Consider the following 27,905-nt stretch of genomic DNA (forward strand, 5'->3'; position numbering starts at 1 on the left):
GTGTGTGTGTGTGTGTGTGGGTGTAAACGTGGCAGCTGAGAAGTTAGGGACGTTTCGTGTTCGAGTAGTATGTAATGCTTCTAAGGTGGGTTCGAAGCGAGATATTACCGAGAAAACTCGTAAATCGACAGTCATTCTAGACTTTTATGCCACTGAATATGACTCCAGAGAAATAAATCACTCTCTCCTTTACATATACAAAGTGTCAATCACTTCGTCTGCATAACTACTTCATAGATAAGGAAGAGGAGGCAAAGATAAGAAGATCTGGGAGTGCAGCTCCCCATTCAGGATGGTCGGTACGAGGTTGGCTGACTTCCGACGCGATGGTTGAAGGCAAAATTGACGCCTCGTCTAGTGAGCACATGCGACGATCGAGAACAGCGGGCGGGATCCAGAGAGACAGGGAGGGGAGGAACACATGACAATCACCCTGCGCCTTCTGCCGGAAGACCTGATTTGGATCTGGAGGAGGGAGACGACCCCCAGAGAACGCCTCAACTCTGGGGGAGGGGATGGAGGTAGGTGGCCGCCCGCCCACACGGCTCCTCCTCCTCCTTCCCTCGATTGTTCGGGGGCTTCGTGTCTCGCACAACCCGAAACTTTTGTCTCGGGTTTATCTTCGCTTTTAACAAGAGCAGCTTCCTGGTGTGTGTGTGTGTGTGTGTGTGTGTGTGTGTGTAGGGGGTGGTGGAGGGGGAAGTGACAGGGCAACACCTGCACACCTGGAGCTCCTCCGCACCTGCCGACGTATACGTAGGTCATTAAGAACGAACTTCTAACGTTTATGTAAAAAACGTATAACAAGGACAGATAACGTTTTCCATCGCGGTTGTATCTACGTGTAGATGACTCGCCAAACCAACGCGGGGTTCGGGGACAGGCTGGTTAACCCCCAGGGGGAAAAAACGACAATACGCCAAAGCTCCTGACGGAGGTGATCTCGGAGCACCTGAAGATCAGGCTGCCTTAACACGAAAGTTCGTCGTTCGTCATGTTGAGAGGTGGCATGGCGAGGTGGATGGCGGATGGTCACCGTGGCAGATCCAGGGGTTACGGGTGGCTAGGGTTCACAGCTGTGGAATATCTTCTTGAGTGTCGACTGGAGGGATGGGCTTCGGGAGGTGAAACGCCCTTGAGTTCAACGGTATGATCCTCGGACGTGACGGTACACGCATTCTTGAGCACGATGGTAAGATCTCTGAGCATCATGGTACACGATCCTTAACCACAAAGGCACGACCCTTGGGCACGACGGTACGACCCTTGTTGAGCACGACGGTACGACGATCCTTGGGGTCATTTGGTCGTGCCGTCGCACCTGAAGAAGGGAACTGCAGACGAATTTCTAAGTCCCAACATCAATCAAAAAATATCCAACAGATACACGCCTCAAGACGTCTCGACTCAGTCACCAACAGGAGAGAACATCAGAGGAACAATAAACAGATGAGAAATAAAGGGCTAAATATATCAATAACTGAACATTAAAAGAAACACTGAAATAAAGATGAAATAGATATAGCAATAATACCAGACTAACTGAAACAAAAACTGAAGTCAGGTGGAGAGAGAGAGAGAGAGAGAGAGAGAGAGAGAGAGAGAGAGAGAGAGAGAGAGAGAGAGAGAGAGAGAGAGAGAGAGAGAGAGTAGGATGGCCCAGGCCTTCCCTGTGATGACGTCATGCACCAGCCAATATACCCTCAGCGGAAAGTCTATCTGGCCGACATTTTCCATCGACTCCCTCCTCCTCCTCCTCCTCCCCCACGCCCGTCCAAGCATCTCAGCCTCCGCCAAGTGTTGCCGACAACATTTTCAGGCCATATTGACACATTTATCTCCCGCCGATAGACGAGAGGAGGAGACACACACACAGGGGGAGTAATTTTAGCACCTTCTTCAAGGGTCGCTTGAGAGAGAGAGAGAGAGAGAGAGAGAGAGAGAGAGAGAGAGAGAGAGAGAGAGAGAGAGAGAGAGAGAGAGAGAGAGAGAGATATGGGGAGAAGTGGGTGTTGCCAGGAGAGGAGGAGGAGAGGCACTGGCACTTCTAATAGAACTGCTAGTTTCGAGAGTCAGAGAGAACTTTATAGCCCAGTGTTAGAAACCTGGTTACTTTCTAAGTGTCAGAGATTTATTTCCATAGCGTTAGGGGGGCGTCCTGCTATTTCCAAAGTGTCTACGATCTGGCTACTCATAACGTGTCAGAGTCCTGGCTGTTTCTACAGTGCCTGAGATCCGGCGATTTCCAAAATGTCAAGAGTCCTGGCCGGCTATTTCCAAAGTGTTAGAGATCTGGCGATTGCCACGGTGTCTGAGATCGAGCCATTTCCAAAGTGACATGCTGTACGTCCGGGAGAGAGAGAGAGAGAGAGAGAGAGAGAGAGAGAGAGAGAGAGAGAGAGAGAGAGAGAGAGAGAGAGAGAGACCCAAGCCAGTCTTTGATGGTTGTGTTGTAAAAAATCCTCAAGAAACCTGGGCCTCGCGGCGTGAAGGCAGCCCCTTGCCTTCATCAACCTTCAATTTTCTCTCCTTTCCTTCCCCCTCCTCCCACTCTTCTTCTTTCTTTGTCCTTATTATTTCAACCCTCTCTTTTCTCTAGTCTTTTTCCCTCGTAACACATGTTCTTTTTTTTCTCTGCCTTTACGTCAAGCGCAAGTTCATTTCATTTTCTCTTTCTTCAATGTGATCTTCATCTTCCCTCCACTTCCATTACTCTGGCCATCTCCTTCCATTATTGTCTCTCCTTTATTCCCCTCTTCTTCGCATTCATCTTTTCCTTCGTATTTTCTTTTGAGATCCCCGGGGGTCTGAGCCTGAGTGAGGATGGGATAATCACCTCTATACGGATGTGAAATTCCTTTTAAAACATTCCTCTTCAACCATGGTCAAGTCATTTCACAAATACACACTGCCACAACCCTCATCACCAACCATCATCTACAACCTCGTAAACAACCCCTCTGCAACGCTCGCTCAACAACATCCAATCTCCTTCTCCCGACACAACCCAATTTCAATATAGGTATCAGGAAAAAAGAGACCATACAATACACCCATTTTCTTCCTCCCCATTTTCCTCAACAAGCATCGTCACCACACTATCCCCCATTTTCCTCAACCAACATGCTAAGATTTCCCTGTGGCCCTGGGCTAACTAGATGCCGCAGCAGCTCAACCCAACGAGACCAATCAATGGATGGAAACAGACCATCCAGCCTCTACTCCACGTCACACACAGTTTCGGGCCTCTCCAGCAGCTACGGGGACATTAAGGATGGGTTCGAACCCAGTTTCGGGCCTCTCCAGCAGCTACGGGGACATTCAGGGTGGGTTCGAACCCAGTTTCGGGCCTCTCCAGCACCTACGGGGACGATAAGGATGGGTTCGAACCCACTCCTCCGCCAGACTCTGTAGCTGTGCGGCGCAATATTGCCAAAGGAAATTTTGGGTTTGACCATCTCTCCCCATACACCCATCACACATTCCTTTCTCTCTCTCTCTCTCTCTCTCTCTCTCTCTCTCTCTCTCTCATATATATATATATATATATATATATATATATATATATATATATATATATATATATAATATATATATATATATATATTCTTTTTTCCGACCAAAATTACAAATTCAGCTAAACAGGCCATCAGGGTGTGGTTGAGTGAGGGGTGAGGTGTGTGGGTAAGTGAATGTGTGAGTGAGAGGAGGACCAGTTTGTGTGTGTGTGTGTGTGTGTGTGTGTGTGTGTCGTTGTGGGGGGGGGGGGTAAACGAGGCAGGAGTACCTTCCCTGATGGTATCAATAGGTACCTGACGCAGCAGTAGTGTAGAACAGGGGGCAGGAGATCTGATCAGAGCCGACCTTATGTTACGGCCTGGTTAATTACCCATTGTCTCGGGGCTACCCTCTCTCTCTCTCTCTCTCCTCTCTCTCTCTCTCTCTCTCTCTCTCTCTCTCTCTCTCTCTCTCTCTCTATCAATTCCTCGTATAAACGGAGCAACTATTCTGAAGAGAAGTTTCGACATCTAAACAGGTCACCTAATTCCTTAGAGGCAGACTTAGCTATTCCCGTAAAGTTGGGTTCCCAAGAAAGAGTGGATGTTACAGTAATATCAAGTCTGTTCATTGAGTGAAGAGGTGGAATTACAGAACCGTCAAAGGAAAGACGAGAGTTGTGAGGAGTTTTCGATAGAGAGTTGGGTAGAAATTGGGTCTTGGAGGAATTAAACTTAACAAGAGTTTGTCTATCCCACTGAGAATCCTATCCAAGTCTGAGTTTACAGAGGAAACTGTGTCAAGACGAGATGCAGATCGAGTGAGAGAGATGGGGCAGACTTGAAGGATGTGTATGAATGCAGTGTTGAGTCGTCAGCGTATGAGTGCATTGGATTATTTGTAGAGGAGATGAAATCGTTGAAAAAAAAGTAGAAAAAGTGTATGGGACGGAACAGAACCTTGAGGGACACCGTTGTTGATGGAGAAAAGGGAGGGAGGTTGATCCATCATCGACCACAGAGATAAATCGGCCAGAGAGGAAGCTAGATATGACGGAGCAAAGCGAGGGAGGGAAGCTAAACGAGGGGAGCTTAGAGATGAGACCTTGATGCCACACCCTGTCAAAAGCCTTATATACACACACACACACACACGTATACATCCTCAATTTCTCCCCAGGACTCTGTCTCCAAGGGCCTTAAATTCAAGTCTCATTCTCGCAGCCAGGCCTTGCGCTCTCCCCTCCCCCCAACACCCCTTTATCCCCTTCACCATGTTTAGGCTTTGTCCTCGTCCCTCCACCCACAGTAACATGAAACTAACCTTAATGCACCGGTGAATACAGCTGATAATTGGTTGTGTTACCCATTATGGTTGGGAGGTGCACTGAAATATTCACATTATGGGTCTTAGTGAGCTAGAGGGAAGGTACGTTTTACTCTGCGCCCCAAATTCTGGTGATTTAGGATTGTGCAGAGCTAAAAACTGTGAATGTAGTCCTTATAGACACTATCAGTAAAGGTCGCCATTCATCTAGTACGTTCACGAATGAATTCATCATAATCACAGGACACTGAGCCTTACGCTACGAGAAGAAAACACTCGAAGTCCTATGAAACGACTCAAGAGCATCAACAAGTGTTCACTCTTGAGGGAAAAACCTTCTTGTAATCATCAGCATCTTATTTCGACCCTTCCATCCCCCGGACACAAGAAACAGACTCGCAAAGCTACAGCCCCTTTTATCTTTTGTTTATGAAGCTTGCCATGCCATCCTAACCTCTATACAGTCAAGACGGTAGACCCATATTGGCAATGCTTCAGAAACACCTTTTCTCTGTTTATGAATAGATCTGAAGAACTAAAAGCAATAAGCTGACCTTTTGTGAGGAGGAGGAGTCTCTCTGTACGGGAGAGTCGCCCCTCCACGTCCTCCCGACACGGGGTCGAACCCCGGCAAGCGGCGGCCTCACCTGCGGAAGGAAAATAATTCTGATAATGAGACGATGAAGGATATCTCTCCCTCCAGGTAGAGGCCAGCCTTTTGTACCGAGGAGAGCCACCCCATCAGCCACACAACCAAGGAGGAAGACACTGGAAATACGTTCCTGAGAAAAACGCCATAAAAAAAAAAACTTAACGTTTGAAAATGAAATATCTTAAAGGAAGAAGCGACACACAACACCGTATTCGTGGAGATGGCTTACGAACAACACCTGTACCACAGCGTTCAGTGACGATAATGAAAAGAAAGATTTTGACAATCTAACATTAACTAAATTGAGGGGAAACAGAATTACGTAAGAGCCTAGGAGCCAGATACAAAAAACATATACAAACAAGTTAATGGGAGAAAAATGGATTTCGTTTACATCAAGGCTGGTTAATCTCGCTCATTGACATACTTTAAGCAGAAGAGCGCGAGATTAACGAACTGCTCAATTTAGTCATGAAAATAACTAAAGTCCCCTCATGTTACAGACGTTAAGTAGGTCAAAATATCATGTATCCAATTACTTAACCTTGTCACTTAATGGATTTTTCCTGCAGAAATCTGTGAATTTATCATCCAGTTCATCCCCTCCTCTGAGACGTGGTGGGAAAGAGGATATAGTGTGTTGAGACCTGATTACGTGATTATGCAATTGATCATCTATGGAGTCTTATGCTCGTTCCGCAAACTAGGAAGGCCCTGTTAGTCAAAGAGCCCTCTTATCTTATTCTGGAATATATTCCCCATTAGCTCGGGGGGTCGTGCCCAGTTAGTATGTCTACAGATGAGGGGTTCCTCCCATACCACCTTTCTTAAAGAATGGCAGCGCCATGAGCTCTTACATTGTGCCTCTTTGTGTGTGTGTGTGTGTGTGTGTGTGTGTGTGTGTGTGTGTGTGTGTGTGTGTGTGTGTGTGCAGAAGCGTCCACAGAAATTTATGGTACACACTGGATACAACTGAGCGTAACAAAACCCTACAATCATAAAACAAGAAATCAGTGCGATTTAAGCATGCAAACAAAAGAAAACAAGAGAGAAACGGACACGTCGCAAATCTACATACATATAAAAAAACGACAGTGAAAACAAACAAACTCACAGTGGTATGTCCAACTCACAGTGGTATGTCCAACTCGCAGTGGTATGTCCAACTCACAGTGGTATGTCCAACTCACAGTGGTATGTCCAACTCACAGTGGTATGTCCAACTCACAGTGGTATGTCCAACTCACAGTGGTATGTCCAACTCACAGTGGTATGTCCAACTCACAGTGGTATGTCCACTGTTAAAATAATGGTTAGAATTCAGGTGGGTTGCGTTACTGATGTTATCAGAGTGGTCATTTTTTCCACCTCCTGTACTTATATATATATATATATATATATATATATATATATATATATATATATATATATATATATATATATATATATATATATATATACATATATATATATATGTATATATATATATATATATATATATATATATATATATATATATATATATATATATACATTTTTTTTAGTCGTATCTTGTTTCCTGGATACTGCTAGGGTTCTTATGTATATTCACAGAGGCCAGCTGTACCAAGACACACACACACACACACCTGAGGTCAAACGAGGTCAGGCCAGCAGATGGTAAAAAAACAATTTGACCAGCAGTATCCAGACACAGGCCGGGAGGTCAAACAAGGACAGGTCGACAGTTGACAATGAACACAGAAGACCGATGAACCAAGATAGAAAATGATCAAGCAAGGTCGGGTCAGCGGAGGGGATGGAAGCACACTGGTTCGTGTTGATGTGGAAGACGGGACGCCATCTCGCCCCTGCTCCTGACGGGGCGCACCTGGCCGCCAGCCCTGCGTACAGCTGACCTACAGCTCTTCCATGGACTCACAACCTGGCCAAGACCTCAGCGTTTACCGCCACCTGTATCCTACCACCAGCCTGAGAAAAAAAGACTCTATTTTCCTTCATCGGAAACATGAGTCAATAAGAGGATAACGATTTACCTACGGGCGGCGAGGATTCGAACCCAGTCCTACCGTGCGGTAAACTGGCACGAATGATGAACTATTCGGAGGAATAGAAAACTTCACCATCTAAACAGGAATCCCAGGGTTCCTTGGAGGTGGACTTAGCTACTTCCGTAATGCCGGGATATCCAAGTGGCTCTCACAACGCCAGGGTTGACAGGGATATGAAGGGAGAGGTCGTCACATCAAGAACAACCACGGCGACGGGAGGAAGCGTAAACCCGTCCCAGTGCAAGACTGAGGAGCCAAGTGGGAGATGTTTCGTGAGGAAAGACGTCATACAACTCACTGGAAAACGCTACAGGTGACGTCGTAGGCTTCACGATGAAGGCTGAGCCAACACCCTCGAGAGAAAGAGGAGGACCAGAGGCGTCATGCACCAGACGTGTTGCACAGCGAAGGCGGTGATGGTGAACTGAAAAGAGGGATTGAGATTGTAAGTGTTTGGCTTTCTATGAGGAGAGGGATTACTGGAGGCATTTAGAATAACGTCTAGCAACTTTCATGGGTTAAAACGACGACGACCAGAGGAGTTGTTGTTGGTGGCGAAGGAGCATCATGAGGAGCGGGTGGTGAGGGAACATATACCGCACCGTCTGGGAGGGTTGGAGGGAGCTCAAAGGACGCCCAAAGTCCCTGAGGAGGGCAGGGAGGCTGGAGGGGTTTGGAGGAGGTAAGTGCTGGGGAGGGGCAACATGCGAGAGTGTGGGGTCGAAGAGAATGCTGAAGGGTGGACTGCAGTGTGAGGGTGTGAGAGGAGGGGAGAGCGTGGGAGAGGAGGGAAGGAGAGAAGTGAGGGGAACGTTAGAGAGGAGGTGTCTAAGGGGATGGGAACTGTGAGTCGTAATGACACACATCAATAATTGTGAAATACAGCCAATGAAACACACTCGCCTTGTTCTCTAACACTGATGAAGTATTGCAACCTCGCTCCCTTAAATTAATTACGTATCTCAGCCACTTTCCCTAAAACAGATCAAAATAACCCACAACTACGTTATCTAAACTCGAGAAAAGACATGAGCAATTTTGATGATACATCATTACTTGGCATTAACACAGAACGGATTCACAGACGACGGTTGAAAGCAACACACGAAAATGAAAGACCAATTCAAAGCCCTTGAAGGTCAAGAGGGAACAAGCGTCGAGCCCAGACGGGACAGATGTTGGTGTGGATAACTGCCTCGAGTATTTCCTTGATGAGGATCAGCTGTGCACTTCTATGACATATTCCATCCCAACACGAGACTGTATTTGAATTAGAATTTGAGTAGTTAGAGCTTCGTGGATCTCTTCTGCAGATCCTTCGACGTGATGGCCAAGCTTCCTACGACCTGTGTCCTGGTACAGACTCCACAGACGTTCAGCGAATCGAGGACGCAGAGCAACGACATTGAGCTGTGTGTCGCGCAACAACTTATGTACGAGGGCACACGGATGTTCTTCTTCCTGGAGGATTATCTTTTGTGACGTCTGAGAATAAAGATAAAAGCCTGTTCAAGGATTTATATTACATCCCATTGACAAGACGATGATCATTAACATTCTAATCCCTCAAGCAGGACAGAACAACACTTGAGTATGAGGACCTGGTCTGAAACGTGACTCTTGAGGGTCAAGTGAAAGGCCAGGCCATCAAACCAAGGGTCGTACCGCTGTGCTTAATGGTCGCACCACTGTGCTCAAGGGTCGTACCACTGTGTTCAATGGTCGCACCACTGTGCTCAAGGGTCGTACCACTCTGCTCTAGTGTCGTACCACTCTACTCTAGGCCTGGTTTTGAATGAGCAGTTACGTCTGTATGAGGAGGGAGAGCAGCAGAATGTGGGCGGGGGTGTGCGTGGCACCAAGCCAAGCCCCAGCAGCTGGCTCGGTCAAGGTCAAGTTGATGTTATGTGACAGACAGACAGACAGACGGCAGCAGCAGCAGCACCATCTGCCCCGACCGTCTCATCCACCACTACCATCTTCTCCTCCTCCTCCTCTAAGGCTCATCTAAATGAGCTCGGCTGAAGGCCGGTCAACGCCGCCTCCACAACTCAGCCAGCTACAGACTGTAGTCAGACCTTGAGGTTCCCCCTTGTATCTCGCTCTATACGGCCCGTCCTCCATCTCCCCTTAACCTCGACGAATGCACGTCCACATCTCGTTTTCCGTTCCACATAAACACAACACGCTCGACCCTTCACTGTATGGCCCTCTTGTTCATTATAAACTCCGGTCTCGTTCTTCTCAGTGAGTTGACAACACACGCTGTGTAGAGGGGGTTATGGCTGCACATGAGGGAGTTGCCACTCCACTTGTGGCCTCTGGCTCTATGTCTTTCTTTCTTTCTGTTTTACTCACACATCTCGAAACATTCATCGCGTAAAATTCGTCTATGTGTTAGTAGTTAAGTGAATCGTTCTGTTCTTGTTTAGAGCTCTGGTTTGTCTGTGGAATGTTAGTTGAATTTCCTTCCCTTTTGCTTACACTGCATCTTTTTCTTTCCTAATTTCTCTATTCTATCATTCTTTTCCTCTCTCTCTCTCTCTCTCCCACACACCTACTGCCTTTCTCCTCGCTCTCACCAAACACTCCACTCCCCACCCGGCCAAGCCACATACCTCTCTACTTACCCACCTCTCTCCACCCTTCCCTCTCCTCACACTCCTTCCTGACTCACCACCCCGCCGCCACCTAACACTCCCTCCCTCTCAGGAACCAACGCTATACACAGCAACAGTGGTAATCCCCTCCCCCAGGGTGGGGCACTGGCGTCGGGTCGGTGCCAGGCACGGCGACCACCGGCACCAGATGCATCAGTTCCCAGGGGCTTGAGCAAGCACCGACCTCACCTCCCTCGGCGGGCCTGCCCTCTCCTGCCTCCCTCCCCGTCGTCAGGCAGAGGGGTAGCTCCTGTGTGTAGCCCCGCCTACGGAAGTTTTGTGTGGGGTTCCGGTCTCTCCCCTGGCGGGCTGGAGCACAAACACACACCTCCCTTCCTCCCTCTCCCAGAAGCGTGGGATGGTTCCCTCCCACCCTGTCAAGCAGAAAGGGGCGAAACTCCCCTTGCCTTAAACACCGTGCTGGCCCGTTCCTCCGCGACCCTGCGGCAGTAAAGCCTTGTATGATCCAATTGCCAGTTATTACCAATCTCACCCCACGTCACCCAACTGCATACACGAAACCTGTAGTGTACAGTCACGAGCAAAGAAGAGAAGAGAAATGTTAGGAAACTACGGATGTTGGAGCTGATGGTTAGGGGAAAGCAAACACGTACACTGATAAATCATGTAATACGCAATATATATATATATATATATATATATATATATATATATATATATATATATATATAATGTAAACACACACACACACACACACACACACACACACACACACACACACACACATAAGGGACATTCGTTCGCAAAAGGGAAAAATTTCGAGAATTGATTACCAGCTGAAACGTAACAGAGATGGGGTCTGTCTGGCTCATAAGGTGGTCGAATTTCCTTTCTTTTTCAGGAGTCAAAACATCACAAAAATGACAGACCGTGAAATAATACCAATAAACTAAAAACCAAACTGTTTCGCAGTGATACATATCCTGTACCTCGGAATACAGCCTTGTCGCAGAGAGATCAATATTTGCAGAGTTGGTCTGTCACCATTGGCTTGCCAGATAATGATTCCATGATGAAGACTAAAGCTAAACCAACATCAGCGTCTGGTAATGATCATCATTATTATACAAAGAGGAAATAACGAGTCGTCTGGGGTCGAGGATCTGAGCCAACCAGTTAACGGAGACAACAAGGGCGGCATTATTGATGCTCCCTCACTTTCCCTTGGTCGTGATGACCACTTTACCATGTTGACGTCCCGGACTGATGGTGTCAGAGAGAGAGAGAGAGAGAGAGAGAGAGAGAGAGAGAGAGAGAGAGAGCCATGAATTCCCCCGTCTCCTCTTTTCAATCAAGATGGATGTGTGTGTCCCTCTCCACCCTCCTCCTCCTCCTCCTCCCTCCCCTCCGACTCCTCAAACAGGCAATTGGGATCAATCCAGGACAATAATTATTGACAGTGGGAGGAGGGAGTGGGATTCCCGCACCCTTCTGTCATCTCCGGGGATGGTACTGTCCCCCCCTGACCTACCTACCTCTGGGGGTGTGAATCTTACACGTAGTGAGGCTTCCTCTACCTCATGCGTGTCTCCTGTGTACACAAACCTACTTCAAGAACACAGATCAGACCTTTATCTTTTCAGTGTGGTAAAAACACCATTTATCATTTTTTTCCCTTCCGTGAGCCAAAGCGGAATTGGGTTATCACCAGAGGCCGGCCGTGTGCCGCTTTTATACTCGTCTTTGGCATGATTGTGCTGCGCCTTCTGCGCTCTCAACCTCCTCCCTACACCCTCGTCCACGGGGAAAATGATCACGCGCAAAATTGTGATCCTTTCCAATATATATATATATATATATATATATATATATATATATATATATATATATATATATATATATATATATATATATAATTTTATCTTGGAAATATTCAACGCATAGACCTTCATTCTATGCTAAATACAAACAAGTGACATTCTCTGTTGCTCTGGAGACATAACACGGACATAGATCTTGGTAGATAAGGCGAAACACAGAGGAGAACAGGATCACTGTAATGCTTTCTTATACACTAACGCCGACAGATGGCAGGCGGAGCACAATGAGTCGTCTGTTTGTACACTAAACATGGGTGAGTGGGTGGGTTAATGGGAGGGAGGATATACATAGAAGGAAATGGGGCGAGGAAGGACCAAGAATAGGAGAGAGAGAGAGAGAGAGAGAGAGAGAGAGAGAGAGAGAGAGAGAGAGAGAGAGATAGAGATGCTTATGAAATTTTGAAATATATATTCATAAAATAAAGTTATCAATGCATCAATGAAACTGGAAAATAATAAGCGGAACATGAAATATATCCGAGTACATATATATATATATATATATATATATATATATATATATATATATATATATATATATGTATATACTCGATATATATTTCAGCACGACGGCACGACCACCATATGAACCCTAAGGTCGTACCGCCGTGCTCTGAGGGTCGTATACCACTGTGCACGTGGGGGTCGACACACGACGACCGGGATGTGCGGCGTCGTCTCCACCAGGGGGAGGGGAGGGGGGAGGGGGGGACGGCTGTGGTGGTCGGCGTCCTGCGTCGTATGGGGGAGGGGGAGGGGGGGAGGGGGAAGGGGGGGTTTCCCCGCTTGCCGCCGCTGACGCAACGCAAACAAAGGCGCTCGCGTAGGTTTTTGGCGGGAAAGCCTCGCGTCGTCGTCCGCGACGGGGCTCCCCCCCCCCCCCCCCTACTGAGAGGGAGGAGGCGGGGGAGAGGAGGAAATGAGGGGAGTTGGGTCACGGGGGAGTGAGTGCTTGGGGTGCCCGAGAAAGGGGTGATGGGGACAAAGGGGTGATGGAGGGGAGATGGGGGGAAGGAGGGAGAGCTTACGTGCCTGAGATGAGAGTTTGTTGACATACGAGGGTTAACTACTCCTCAGCCAAGCCCCCCCCCCCTTAGTCCCCCCGAGGGGTACTACCCCTTTCCCCAAACCATCTCATTCCCTTAAGGGGAAAGAGGGAGGAAGGGTTCCCCTCCGTGCACTCGGGAGTCTGTCATTTCTCAGGCACTATACGATGGTAGCGGGAGGGGAGGAGGGTGGGTGGGGGGTGGAGGAGGAGAGGGGGGGTGGCTGTGTGAGGGGTTGGGGGGTTAGGGTAGAGTGAGGGTGGCAATGGGGTGGTATGGTGTGGCTTTACATGTGCGTCTGCAGCCTTTAACATGACGCTGACGGTAACATCTTCCAAAGACACTCTCACTTGGTGTATCCACCTCTGTTTTCTCCCTACCTCACTCCTCTCTCGCTTCCTTCCCACCAGCGACCCCCCCTGGTCTTTCGATCTTACCCCTCCCCACCCCCTCCCTCTTTTGTCTGCATTTCGCCTTGTGCCACCATCTCTCTCTCTCTCTCTCTCTCTCTCTCTCTCTCTCTCTCTCTCTCTCTCTCTCTCTCTCTCTCTCTCTCTCTCTCAGTCTATCTTTCTCTGTTACCCTTCTTTTCTTGCTTCTCTTCCTCCTTCTCCCCATTCCTCTCTCTCTTTCCCTTATCCTCCTCCCCTCTTATACATTTACCTCCCACACGCCACTCTCCCTCCATCCCTCCCTCCCTCTTCTCACACATGTCCACTAATGCTCTCCCCTCACAGGCTTTACTCGTGCGTGTTCTCCCCTGCCCCCCCACACCAGACCCCCAGGACGACCCTCCCCTCACCCTAAACCCCAGGACGACCCTCCCCTCACACCAGACCCTAGCACAACCTTCCCCTCACCCCAGACCCCAGGACGACCCTCCCCTCACCCTAAACCCCAGGACGACCCTCCCCTCATACCAGACCCTAGCACAATCTTCCCTCACCCCAAACCCCAGGACGACCCTCCCCTCACCCTAGACCACAGGACGACCCTCCCCTCACCCCAGACCAAAGGATGACCTTTCCCTCACCCCAGACCACAGGACGACCCTCCCCTTCTTCCTTCCCATCCCCGTCCTTGCTTGTCTGTCTGCCTGGCTAACACATCTACCCTCCTATCTATACATCTGTCTCTGTATCAAACCCTACTTCTCTGTATACATATATGTCTCTCTGTCATCTCTGTATCTACACACATACATATATCTGTCTCTATCTCCACATCTACACATCTGTCTCAGTCCCTGTATCAAATTCTGTACACCTGTCTCTCTCTTTTAGGCCCTACCTGTACATCTACACATATGGAGTGTAACATGTCCTCCCAGGCTGGTATAATGTTATGGAGTATAACATATCATCAGAGACTGGTATAATGTTATGGAGTATGACACGTCCTCCCAGACTGGGACACTAGAGGGGTTGCTATTTCAAAGTCCTCACTACCCTCGCTTCAATTCCCTCCCCCTTACAAGTTCCCCAGAGACACCAGACTCCAGAGAGAGAGAGAGAGAGAGAGAGAGAGAGAGAGAGAGAGAGAGAGAGAGAGAGAGAGAGAGAGAGAGAGAGAGAGAGAGGGGGGGGGGGGGGGGGGGAAGGGCGAGCACTACTGAGGGAGACGTTAGAAGGGGGAAGGGTGAGGGAGGGTAAAAAAAAAGAGAAAGGGAAAGATGGAGGGAATGAGAAGAGACTAAAAGCGAATGCGTGGGGTGGAAATGAAAATAGGAAAATGTATAGAGCTGTTGTGGAGGGGGAGATAGGCAGTGGAGTAGGTAAGGCAGTCAGAGTGTGTGTGGGGGAAGGGGAAGGGAGGGGTAGATGCAGAAAGGTAGACAAGGGAACAAAATGAAGAAGACGAACGAAGCAGATTAAGAAATGTTGAAAAAATATGGTAAAAGACTGGAGAGAGAGAGAGAGAGAGAGAGAGAGAGAGAGAGAGAGAGAGAGAGAGAGAGAGAGAGAGAGAGAGAGAGAGAGAGAGAGAGAGAGAACATGATGGCTTAACGTGCGTAGTTAAGCAAATTCTGAGGCTTGAAGAGTAAGGCGAGAGGGGTGCAAGTTGGAGGCTGGAGTGGAGGAGGGGAGTTGGAGGAGAGGGATTAGAGGTGGAGGGGTTGGAGGGGAGGAAATGGAGGTGGAGGGGCTAGAGGGAAGGGGGAGGGGATTTAACTCGAATGAAGGAGAGGCAGGCGAAAGGTGGGGTACATTAGCCTGGATGTACACTTGATCCAGCCCAGACTACTGAAGAATGGACGACTGAGGAGAGACACACAGATAGATATACAGATACACGATCGATCTTACTTGGACAGGACAACAAGCAAGCCTAACCTAATAAACAAGGACGTAATCCTACCTAATCTCTATGACGGACGTAATTCTAACCTGTCCATAACACGGACGTAACTCTAACATATCTTGAATGAATGACCTGTGCTTTTGTGGTCACATGCGGTGCGTTTTCATCTCTAGGGCGAACCTCCTTGTGGACAACCTCCTCATACAACACAAGAGTCATCCTCCAAGGGCGAGTGTCTACCGTAGGCCTCACTCCGTCTGTAGTGGTGGTCATTCAGCCAAGGGCCTCAATCATCATCTCCCTTGGATGAAGAGCCTTTTGAGTATGATGGTGCGACCTTTGACTTTGGCCGTCAGGAGGTCAGGTCAATGGTCGGGGGCCAATTACAGCTTAAGGATCGCACCGTTATGATCACAAGGTAAACACATACACACGCCAGACATACCCACACAATTGTTACATTTCACCCAAGTGTAAGACTCGAACCACTGGACTCCGGCGTTGATGCTGAGATACGATGTGGGAAGATGGCTCTGGAGAGAAGACCAAAAGTGAGGCAAGGAGGAGAAGACTCACGAGGGAAGGTCGTGTTCATCACTGAGAAAGAACCAGAATCTCGCCCATGAGGGCGGTGTCCTTGGGTAGTAAAGGGACAGACGATCATGAAGGAGAGTGACAGGTGTGTGTGTGTGTGTGTGTGTGTGTGGGAAACATCCTTTGTCTCCTGTTCTTCCAGGAAGCCCCAGTAGCTTGTAATCATTTCTAACATCTCATAAACGTCATTCAAACCGACAGTAATCATAAGTGTTCACATGATTAGAATTTCCCTTATAGAGAATATAAGTAATATCCTCCATCATTTTCCCATCCATTTTCTTAAAAACTATAATATTCCTCCAATCATCAATACGTCTCCATTGTGCATCGCAAATCCTCCTCTTTTCCCTTGATCATTACAGTTACGTCTTTATCGCACCTCTTATCAAAGAGGAGTCTATCGTTCGCGGCAGATTCACTCTCTTGCGATCCAGTGGTAGGACGAGCGACCCCTCCCTCCCTCCTGGTGGTCGTCACCAGGACATAACGACCCGACACCCTCGTCAGGTAAGTACAGGAAGGTACTCAAAATATCAAGGTCATCAGTCAATCAAGCTGTAAAGTCCACCTCCCTCTGGCGAAGGTTACGTGAACGTCTTGGGTCATTATGACGATGGTTAGGACATGGCGTAAGAATCAAATGAGGCATGACGTAAAGAGTTACGATACAGGAAAAAAAAAAAACAATTACTGAACGTTCTTCAGTCGTTACTGAGAAGAGACGTAAACATAAGAACCTTTCAAAATGGATTTCATTATTGATTTTTTCACATGAAGAACTGCTGTGGTTGACACTGGCACCTGGGGGGAAAAAATATATAAATCTCTACGACTCGTGTGAGTTATCAAAATAGTCTTCCCTGAGCAAAGAAATCAAGGTGTGTGTTGGTCGCTGCTGCAAAAACACTGGTCGTCTTTCGTCTCTGATTTTCTATTTGATTTTTTTTTTTTTGGATCATTTCCAATCTACCTTCGGGGAAAAGTTAATCAGCCCTCTCTCTCTCTCTCTCTCTCTCTCTCTCTCTCTCTCTCTCTCTCTCTCTCTCTCTCTCTCTCTCGCCCCCAGGGAGGCTCTGCTGTGGGAGAAAGTGTGCTTTCTTCTCCCGATAACTTTCGTTCCAGCAACACTGGCCTCCCTCCCACCCACCTCCTGACGATGGCATTCAGGAACCTTCGTCGTGAGAGAGAGAGAGAGAGAGAGAGAGAGAGAGAGAGAGAGAGAGAGAGAGAGAGAGAGAGAGAGAGAGAGAGAGAGAGAGACAGCAGCAGCTGCGCCGCCATCCCGTCCCACGGGAAATTTACCCACTGAAATCACGAGTCCCTTCTCCTTGCCCTCTCCTGCTCAACCTCCCAGCTCAGACTCCAGCCTGAGCTGAGGGCGCCACTCAGATACGACGCCGTGAAGACACGAACACTTAATCCCTACCCCAGGAGTCAGTCCCTCTTCTGTCCTTTATGAATCTCCTGCAGCACCCGGGAAGCTGGCCACGTCCAACGGTCGACACCACAGGGGTTGGGCATGTCAATACTGGTGCTAGCGAGTACTGTTGTCGTGACAGTTACCAACGACCCAACCTCTCCAAACCACAACTGACGTGTGTCTTTAGAGTCTAAATCTCAATTGTATTTCCTCACGTCGTGGGCTGAGAACGCATCATGGGGTTGCTGATGTAACTCCCGGATCGGTAAACACTATGATGATAGTGTTAACCAACAAGGGTTGGGTTATGAATACTCATAGGGGGGGTTTTTAGCCCTTCCTGCTGGTGCTGGACAGACCAAGATGGAAACTATGCCAGCAAAGCTGTTCCCAGACCCTGCTACATTATGTACACGTCTGGTGTGAAATTATAGAGATCAAGGATAACTTCCACTGAACATTACGTGTGTGTGTGTGTCAACATTTCATCCATAACAATGTTCTATCTCGGATACTTTGAAAAGTATCCAGACTTTAACGTAAATCCAAATAATTCACTTATAAACCAGTTATTAGTTTGCTCAGCTTCTATAAGCAGTTCATTTACTTGTGTCAAATTTTTGAATAAGTCATTGAGTGTTGGCCGAGCCTTGTAAACATCCTCTCTCTCTCTCTCTCTCTCTTCTCTCTCTCTCTCTCTCTCTCTCTCTCTCTCTCTCTCTCTCTCTCCTGTGCAAAAAACTGCAAACTCAATCCTTAACGCCGGTCGCCAGTGGCCTCTCGTGAACTCTGCATCATCTGCGCCAGGCAAGGGCGGACATACAACCGTGCACTCGACGCTCTTTTGGCAACGGCAACGAACGAAATTTCCCCCAACAATACACAGCCATGTGCATGGTAGCCACGCCCTCAGGGACTATAAACTCCACCCGTCTGTCTCTTTGTTCATAATAACACCTTCAGCTTCATCCTCTTTGCTATATACATATATGACATATGACATTGTTACTACTGTCTGCCCAGCGGATGTATCTACGTCAAAGACCATCAGGTCTTCTGTCGATTTGGCTGGCCACGTCCTGTCCTTCAGCAGGTAACCTCGACACAGACGACCAAGTCTTCTGTTATCTGCCTTCCTTATACAGTCTCCTGCCATCTGTTGTTGTCAGTCTTTCGTGTATACATTCAACGTTTATATATATATATATATATATATATATATATATATATATATATATATATATATATATATATATATATATATATACATATATATATATATATATATATATATATATATATATATATATATATATATATATATATATATATATATCTACGTCCAGAGGCGACAGCTTACGCTCGTCCTGCTGTACACAGTGGATTGGTACATGCAGGAGGCATATATACCTGACGGAGGCAGACTTAGAGGAACGTGTTTCATTTCCCAGTTCATGTTTCATGTGGTAGTGGAAAGTCTCACATGGTCAGGTATTGTGGTTGTGCTAAGAAACTGTCATGCTTGGCGAACACACTCGTGTGTGCATATATATATATATATATATATATATATATATATATATATATATATATATATATATATATATATATATATTCATTTATTCATTTATATGTATATACTCTGGGAAAGGGCAAAAAGAAAACTAAACTGATGAAAAAACTTATAAAGAGAAAACGAGAGAGAGAGAGAGAGAGAGAGAGAGAGAGAGAGAGAGAGAGAGAGAGAGAGAGAGAGAGAGAATGTGTGTGTGTGTGTGTGTGTGTGTGTGTGTGTGTGTGTGTGTGTGTGTGTGTGTGTGTGTATGTGTTTTCATTTATGGAGGCTATACGAACCCAATGAAAAGTTTTCGTTATTTTTCACACATTCCATTTTAGTTGTCTGGGAGCGTGGGGTGGAATATATTACCCCCCCCCCAGCCGGGCCCCCCTGATAAAACTCGCACGAGTTTATTTCAGCCGAAAATAAACCGACCGGGAAAACCATGGCCGATGAAGCTGGGAATTGTTACCCCTCGACGCACGCGCGAGGACGTATGTACAGACGGACGGACGGACGGACGGGAAGGGAGTGGACGGACGCAGGGGCCGTACCACGCGCCGTGCATGATGATGATACCGTCGTACTCCAGGGTCGTACCACTGTCCTGAAAAGGGTCGTACTATCGTGCTCAAGGGTCGCACCACTGTCCTCAAAAGGGTCGTACCGTCGTGCTCAAGGGTCGTACCACTGTCCTGAAAATGGTCGTACCAGTCCTCAAAAGGGTCGTATCGTCGTGATCAAGAGTCGTACCACTGTCCTCAAAAGGGTCGTACTGCGGCCTGCTGACGACGACCCCAGAGACCGCGGGGCAGGGCGGGGTCGTGCAGCCAGTCCTTCTCACTGGCTCTGCCGCTGGGCCGACCCCAGGTGTAAGGTCAGGGTTCGAACACAGGCAAGGGGACCGGCGGAGGATCAGGACGACCAGAGGAAACAAATGGGAGTCATCTTGTCTCTTCACATGCAAAACTTGAACCAGAAAATAACGTAAAATCAAATGGTGGTGACATTTTTGGATTTCTCTATTCTTCCATGTCAACGAGATGGGTAGAAGGAGGGAAGCGGGGATGGAGTGAGATGGAGTGATGGAGGCACAGCAACACCCACGACACTATCATGAGGAAGGTACTACAGGAGAGGTGAGCAGCCAGGACGCTACGAGACAGCCACCCTTCCCCACCTCCTCCTCCTCCCTCCTCTCTCTCTAAAGGAAGAAAAACGTTTCCTACACAAACGTTTCAGCAAGGAGGAACCCAAGCCAGACCCCTCACAACCGGGACAACATGAGAAGGAAGAAGAGTATCCTCTGAAATACGATAATGTGGGTTCGGATCCTCTCTCCTCCTCCTCCTTCCCCCTTTCTCCCCCCCCACCCCTCGAACCGGGAAGTGCAGGGGAGGGGTGGTTGGGGAGGGGGGGAGGGGGGGAGGGGGGGAGGTACTTGATATCATGGTCCTCTCCCCCCCCCCCCCCCATCGTGGGAATAATGACAACAAAGAGAGGGTTAAGGTGGAGGTGCTTGAGCTCATACTGGCCGGGGGAGGCAGCAGTCATAGGGGCGAGTCTGTCATTGCTGTTTCCTTTGCTGCAGGTGTGGTCCTGTTCTCTTCTGTTCTGTTTGTGTTCTTGCTGAAGGTGGTCCTGTTCTCTTCTGTCTGTGTTCTTGCTGAAGGTGGTCCTGTTCTCTTCTGTTTGTGTTCTTGCTGCAGGTGGTTCTCTTCTGTTTATGTTCTTGCTACAGGTGGTCCTGTTCTCTTCTGTTCTCTTTGTATTCTTGCTGCAGGTGGTCTTGTTCTCTTCTGTTCGTGTTCTTGCTGCAGGTGGTTCTGTTCTCTTCTGCTCTGTTTGTGTTCTTGCTTAAAGTAGTCCTGTTCCGTTGCTGCAGGTGTTCCCTGTCCTTGCTTCACTTGTTCCCGTTCCGTTCGTGTCCTTGTTGCAAGTGTTCCTGTCATGTTCGTGTCCTTGTCCACCCAGCCGGGTCCTAGTATTGGTGCTCTGGTCGCTCTTATCATGTGAGAGAGAGAGAGAGAGAGAGAGAGAGAGAGAGAGAGAGAGAGAGAGAGAGAGAGAGAGAGAGAGAGAGAGAGAGAGAGAGAGAGAGAGTGTGTGTGTGTGTGTGTGCGTGCGCATCTACGACGATATTTTGCCAAGCTGTTGTTTACGAAAGGAAACCCCCCCCCCTCAGCTGGAAGGCAGGATGGAACGGGGGGGAGGAAAAATGATCTCACTCAGAGGTACAGAGGAGCCGCCACGAGCGCATCACCCAGCTGGCGTTCACATGGGCTGGCGCACACAGAAGGTAGAGAGAGGTCAGACCTGGTTTACGTCGTGAGGGAACTTGATGCCGAGGAAGGAGAGAGGATGACTTTAACTGGAGAACAGCATGAGCTTAACCCATCCTGGCTTGGGTCTGTGTCTACTGGTAAGTGTATATGTATGTGTGTTGATGTTGTATGAGGATATTCAGACAATACCCCAATCATACACGTTAATATATATTTATATATATATATATATATATATATATATATATATATATATATATATATATATATATATATATATATATATATATATATGAAAAAGCTAAATTCAGTGTACGATTTCTTACTTCATGCAAACAAAACGTTAGTAAAGTCTTGTAAATAACTAAGAACATACAAAATATGGTGAAACACATATATACATACATACATACATACATACATACAAACAACGAGCAAGTAATTACCGTCAATGCGGCCATATTGTCTCTCTTCCTGGCGCTGCCTCGCCAGAGCGAGAAACAACCGCGGCGCTATCAAGCGTGCTGAAACAGGACGTCGGCAGGAGGTCAAGAGCAATCACAGAAAAGGCTGTGGTGTCCGGCGGGCCACATGTGGCTGGTGGTGTGTGGTTCCCTTGCATTATACGTGATCGCTAGGGAGGAGCAGGCAGGCAAGTGTGGCCATTGTCTGGCTTGTCCCTGGTGCTGCCTCATTCAGGCGAAACAAGAGGAATTAAGTATGAAAAAAAGATATATATATATATATATATATATATATATATATATATATATATATATATATATATATATATATATATATATTCTAGGCCTAAGCGCTTCGCCCAACGCTAACAACCTCCCTAATTTGCATACAAAGAGTAATCATAATCCCTTCCACCGCGGCTGGTGCCTCCCCTGCTGCTGGCCAGGAGTGGAGGAGGAGGAGGAGGAAGAAAGGAGGAGGAGAAGGAGGAAGAAGAAAGGAGGAGGAGGAGGAGGAGGAGGAGGAGGAGGAGAGGAGGAGGCTCCCACCTCACCACAGTGTATGGGACACATCCTGCAGGACACTGTCAACACTTCCCTCGACCAGGCGTCTACATCCTGGGGTGACAGGTACCCCAAGATGACCCTGGGATGTGTACTCAACCCTCAGACCACATCACACACACACACACACACACACACACACACACACAGATAAACCTAATACTCAGTGATCACATTTACCTCCTGTGGTCTGCTAGTCCGGTGTATAAACAGACCATCTCAAGTCCTGCGTATTCACGAACCACCAAGTGGGAGGTGGGGGGGAGAAGGCAAGGGGAGGAGGGGGGGGAGGGAATGTATGTGGCGTCCTTTGTAGAACTAGACGGAGGAGGTACAGGGGGCGTGGGATGTGGGGGGGTGGGGGGGTTAGCTGCTTTTGGGACATGGTGGGGGTTGGGAGAGAAAGAGTCGAATTTGAGCCAAGAGGCAAGGGAGGCTGACCCTAAAGGGAGATTAAGGTGTGTGTGTGTGTGTGTGTGTGTGTGTGTGTGTGTGTGTGTGTGTGTGTGTACGAACTCTCTTCGTGATCGCAGTAATGAACGCGTTCGTGTGTCTGCTGAAAAGTATCATTGCCGAAAAAAAGAAGAAATAGACCAAACACAACTGTTTGTGTTCAACGTGTAAAACACACGCAGCCACTTTCATTTTTTTACAGAATTAGATTTTTTTCTTCTACAACACTTACTCCCTGGGCACTTTCCTCCACACGTAAACAAGTTCCTCGTAAGTGTAAACAAGTTTCTCCAGACGTGGGAAAGTTTCGTACGTGTAGAAAAAAAAGTTTAGCGCGTTTAAGGAAAAAAAAAAAAAAATAGAAGATTCCTATGTAATGAAGCTCTGGCCACATGTAAACAGGTCTACCAGACGTTCGAACAAGCCCAGGACTCGTTAATCCCAACGATTAATCCAACTTGATCAATGGCTTTTTGGACGCGATCACCTTAGTTACCTTCGACAAATGACCGGCGCGCTCCACCTCCTCCAGCGGATGGTGCGAACCACGGGGTTGCGGGCGAGGGGGGGAGGGGGGGGGTGTCGGGCCTCCCTCGGGACATTTTACAGCTCCCGATTAATCGTCTCCACCCGAGAGAGAGAGAGAGAGAGAGAGAGAGAGAGAGAGAGAGAGAGAGAGAGAGAGAGAGACCCAGTTGTCTCCAAGGAACTTCGACCTCGGAACCTCCTGGCTGCCGCTGGTGGAGACAGTTCGACTGCTCCTCCTCCACTCCCTCCCTCATGAATGCTGGAGGCATTTCCTCGGAGCCTTTATGACCGTTGACCCGGTACCCCTCGTGATTAGGTCGCTGCTGACGTGATCCGTGAACCAGTTCGTCAACACCGGGTATGGGCCGCCTTGTCTTCCCTCCTCACCACCCGTACGGCAACTGTGAGTGACGCGTCTCTCGTTGGAACAGCACATCAGAGGTCTAACGATGAGCAGGTACAACGAGGGACACCGGAGGGCTGATGTCTTTTCATGTTAGGTGAGACCCTAGCCTAAGCCAGGTATCCAAATTATCGACCAACTACTGAGAAAGGATGAAGAGCTGGGTCGTGTATTGATCATCAAGAGAGAGACCTTGGGAATATAGAACCAGGTATTGATCATGGAGAAAGTGCCCTTGGAAACGTAGAACAAAGTATTGATCAACTGGGACTGACCTTGAGGATTTAGAGAATGACACTGACCTCACTAGTCGTGTTTGACCTCGTAACGACCCACTGTCGTAGTATTGACGACGAGGTCATGATCCCTAATGACGTTCAAACACCCCTCCCCCCCTCCAAGAGCACTGTGGGCGTGAGTGGCCTGGCCTTCAATCCGACGACCCTTTAGGGTCAGGTCAAAGGCCAAGCCATCATACTCAAGGGTCGTACCGTCGTGCTCGAGGGTCGTCGTGACCTCCATGGGCAGGACTGACTGGGGTAGGGGAGGTGAGGTGGGTATGTACGAGAAGAGAATGGGACTCGGAGGATAATAATGTAACTCAATTTAATCTGGATGATTTAAACCAGATTCCTTTTAGCTTCTGTGGAGGAAGCATCACCCAGGGCCTACCTCAAGCCTGCACACGCTATGTATAGACCAATGGGAGGGTCAGGGCAACTCGTGTGACCCCCAGAAGGCCACAGCAAGGGCCTCGCGCACGGGTCATTCAGCCTTGAACGCGTATGAGACTACCTGCGGGAAATATTCCATCACCTTCACCTAAAACACGATGCCACTCAAGGATGACCCTCGAGTGTGTGTGTGTGTGTGTGTGTGTGTGTGTGTGTGTGTGTGTGTGTGCGCGCGCGCGCTTCCTTGCGTGAGTGCGTACGTGAGCAGGAGTAGTTAAGGGGGTTAAGCAGGCTGACCCTGAACGAGCTGGTCGGGCGCAAGGTCGAGGCCAGGCGAGCCTCTGTATCGATCGCTTAATTAAAGGGACGGGGCAGGACAGTGCTACGCTACGAATGTTCTCCCCCCTTACCTACTCCCGTCTCCAACGACCCGTAAGGACGGGGGTTAGCTACTCTACATTTATGATAATGGCGTTATATACATGTGTACGTGCCAGGTACTTGCTGGGGAAGACCCTCAACTCCACGCCCACCAACCTTCAAGGTCGACCTTCACTCGCCGGCCACACAGCCGTGCTACGCCTCTCTCTCTCTACACCAACCACGTCACACTGCAGGCTGACCGTCAGGTGGTGTGGTACAGAGTCCTCACCGCAGCGTGGTTGTGGCAGGGGGGGACTAACAGATGTTCCATCATACCTGACCCCCCTTGACCTCGACTTAGTGTAAGGCCTTAGACTCAACTTGAGCACCTGAAAAAGGTGTTCTGAAGAAGGTGTTACGACATTTTTTTTTTCGTTGGTTGGTTATAACTCGAGGTTGAAGGCCTTAAGTGACCCCTGGCAGTCGATGGGCCTAAATCAACCATCCGAAAGCAACCATCCAAGTGAGGGTGACTTTCACACCATCCTGGACACATTATCTGATCTTAGGTCAGTGGGAACAGCAGACGCTTCAGTCTGGAGTTGGCTGTGTTGGGACGTTAACCAATGGGGTGCTGACACGTTGAACAATGAGTGCTACAACGTTAAACCATGCGCTGAAACATTAAACCATGCGTTGAAACATTAAACCATCCTCCGAAACATTAAATCATGCGCTGAAACATTAAAACTTGCGCCGAAACATAAACATGCGCTGAAACATTGAACAATGGGCGCTGAAACGTTAAACAAGGGAGCGCTGAAACGTTAAACGATAAACGCTGAAACTTTAAAACAGTGAGTGCTACAACGCTAAATCATGCGCTGAAACATAAAACAATAGGCGCTGAAACGTTAAACAATGCGATCAAAAGTTAAACGCCATTTTGATATACTAGCCGTTACACATTTCAAATATTTCATACATAAACAAACGAGCCAAAAAAAACTAAGCATAGACTCCAACATGTTGATGGAAATTTCATGGGCTTCATGCATTCTGAAAGCTACTGAAAGAGTGACACGTTTTCAAAGAAACAGAAACACGAGGGAAAAAAAAAAAATCCCATCAAATCCACGTCAGGTATAACAAAAACCTTCCAAACAGCGAGTGTTTGTTGGTCCATGGCGTCAGTACACACTGTCGGCAGTGTAAATAATGCTCTCCAGTTTTTTCATGAATAAATTACAAAGCATTAAGCAAACGGGTCTTTTGGGAATAAACTGTTTATTTTCCTTCTGAGAGAAAAGTGCGATAAAAAACTTTTTCAAAAATTGGCAGTATATCATATATATATATATATATATATATATATATATATATATATATATATATATATATATATAGTCAGATGAGGTGAAAGTCTTTGTGGTATCTCTGACGTAAGTTAATATCGTTCTTAATCAATACATTCTGCTTAATTAATCACCAATACATCATCAATAAGTCTTAACGTCATCATTATAACTAGTTACATGTCATTTGATTATCCTCAAGCAGGCATTAGCATCTTGGATCCACGAGCATCATAATTCATTCAATGTTGCCTAACCCTTGTTACACACATCTCTCCATGTTAACTCTTCAGTCGACGACTGAGGCCCAGTCCGTGGACTTTCTGTGCACTCTGTATCTACTTCTGTGCCCTCTCCCACAGGATGGGTAGAAGTGCACCATAAAAATCGCCGTTCTCGTCGTAAAAATGAAGCCAGTCACCAGCAACACTCTTTACAGTTACATATTCCACCTGACTGACGATCCTTTAGTTGTCCTTAAGTGAAACCAGTAATACGAGACCAGTCCTCCACTTCTTTGTTTTTCTGTGGGAGTAACAGTTACTGTCGGGTGTACGTACTTACATCCTGGAATACGATCAGCTTGCGCGTAAAGTGCGTGAACGAAAAACTACGTTATGTGCGTGTGTGGAGTCCTGGGGCTTGGGTAAAAGTTCCCCCCTCTTTTAGATCCTATCTTCAGCACCACAGAAGCCACTGCGGGTCTTGTACAGTTAATTTCACTACCTTCTTCCTGTGGGTACTATAAAAACAAAAATATATAATTGTAAAATGCACTTACAAAAAAGGAAGAACCCCTGATGTTAAGAATAAAGACAAAAATTCATTATTTGATATTGTAAGAATTTGTATTTCACCTCCAGCTGTAGCAAAATGTAAACCACTTCATACATAAGTTATTTCGATCCCACAAGATTAGCATACGGGGCTGAAGTTTGTACATACGTTATATCTACCCATAAACACTGCAGTGTAAAATGAAAAAAACGCTATAAAAGTTGGGTTGGCCAGGAGAAGAGTTGCCATGTAGGAGTTGGCAGGTTCCTCGTCCAGTGTCGCTTTGTACTTTCCAAAACAGGTGGTGGGCAGGGGTGCGCTGTTGCCACGTCCTAATCAAAACAAACCCTTTTTCGTTCACATCTACGACCATAAAGATATAAACAGAAGCCCCGAGCATCTCTCTTCTTATCTCTAACACTTCAAGTACCTATTTATGGTATTCAGTTTACGGTGTATCACGCGGTTTTAGCCAGCTTAGCGTGGAAAAGAAGCTGAGAATACAGAAGAGTAAAATTATTGCGACAAAGTCGACTGCACGAAAGGAAATACCTCGCCGTCCTAATCTAGCGTCAGTGTTGACAGTGACGCCTGTTTCCCAAGCCATTCGTTATTTTTTTGCGGTCACCTGCCTGGGGTAATGATCGTGAAATATCCATCCCGGGACAGACAGCCGGGTAATCTTATCAAACCTAGCTCCTGGAACACGGGGAAAGTGACCGAGTTCGGCAAGAAACTGGATTTTCGCGGGTAGTAACGGCCTTGGCAACGCTGGGCCCATGTCAGCTTCTCCCCTTCGTTTCCCCTAAAATACTGACAGGGGAACGAGAACCTTGTGGCGAGGGAGCTATTTTTCTCTCAGAGTTCTTCACATCTGCCAGAGCTGTGCGTTTCTGTCAGTCCGGAGTGCGGCAGACCGCTGCTGCTGCTTCGGATCCGGTATCTTCGGCGTGTGCATCCACCAAATATACGACGTTTTTAACACGGTTTTGATGCCCTGTACAGCCTTACGGTAGATTCTTGATGACACAGCTACCCGAATTAGATGATAAATTCAACCACTCTTTGGCGGGCAATGTGTGTGGATCA

At 47.6% G+C, this 27,905-nt stretch overlaps 1 protein-coding gene across 1 annotated transcript in view; it reads right to left on the reverse strand.

Moving 5' to 3' along the window:
• LOC139756311 (uncharacterized) overlaps positions 1–5,393 on the reverse strand; it is a 58,757-nt gene extending 53,364 nt beyond the window's left edge. Inside the window, exon 1 of the mRNA XM_071675610.1 lies at positions 5,379–5,393. The gene's annotated coding sequence lies outside the window, so the exon portion shown is untranslated. The remainder of the gene's footprint in view (positions 1–5,378) is intronic.
• Between the last annotated feature and the right edge of the window lie 22,512 nt (positions 5,394–27,905).

Source organism: Panulirus ornatus, chromosome 21 (assembly GCF_036320965.1).
Source record: "Panulirus ornatus isolate Po-2019 chromosome 21, ASM3632096v1, whole genome shotgun sequence".
NCBI classification, from domain to species: domain Eukaryota; kingdom Metazoa; phylum Arthropoda; class Malacostraca; order Decapoda; family Palinuridae; genus Panulirus; species Panulirus ornatus.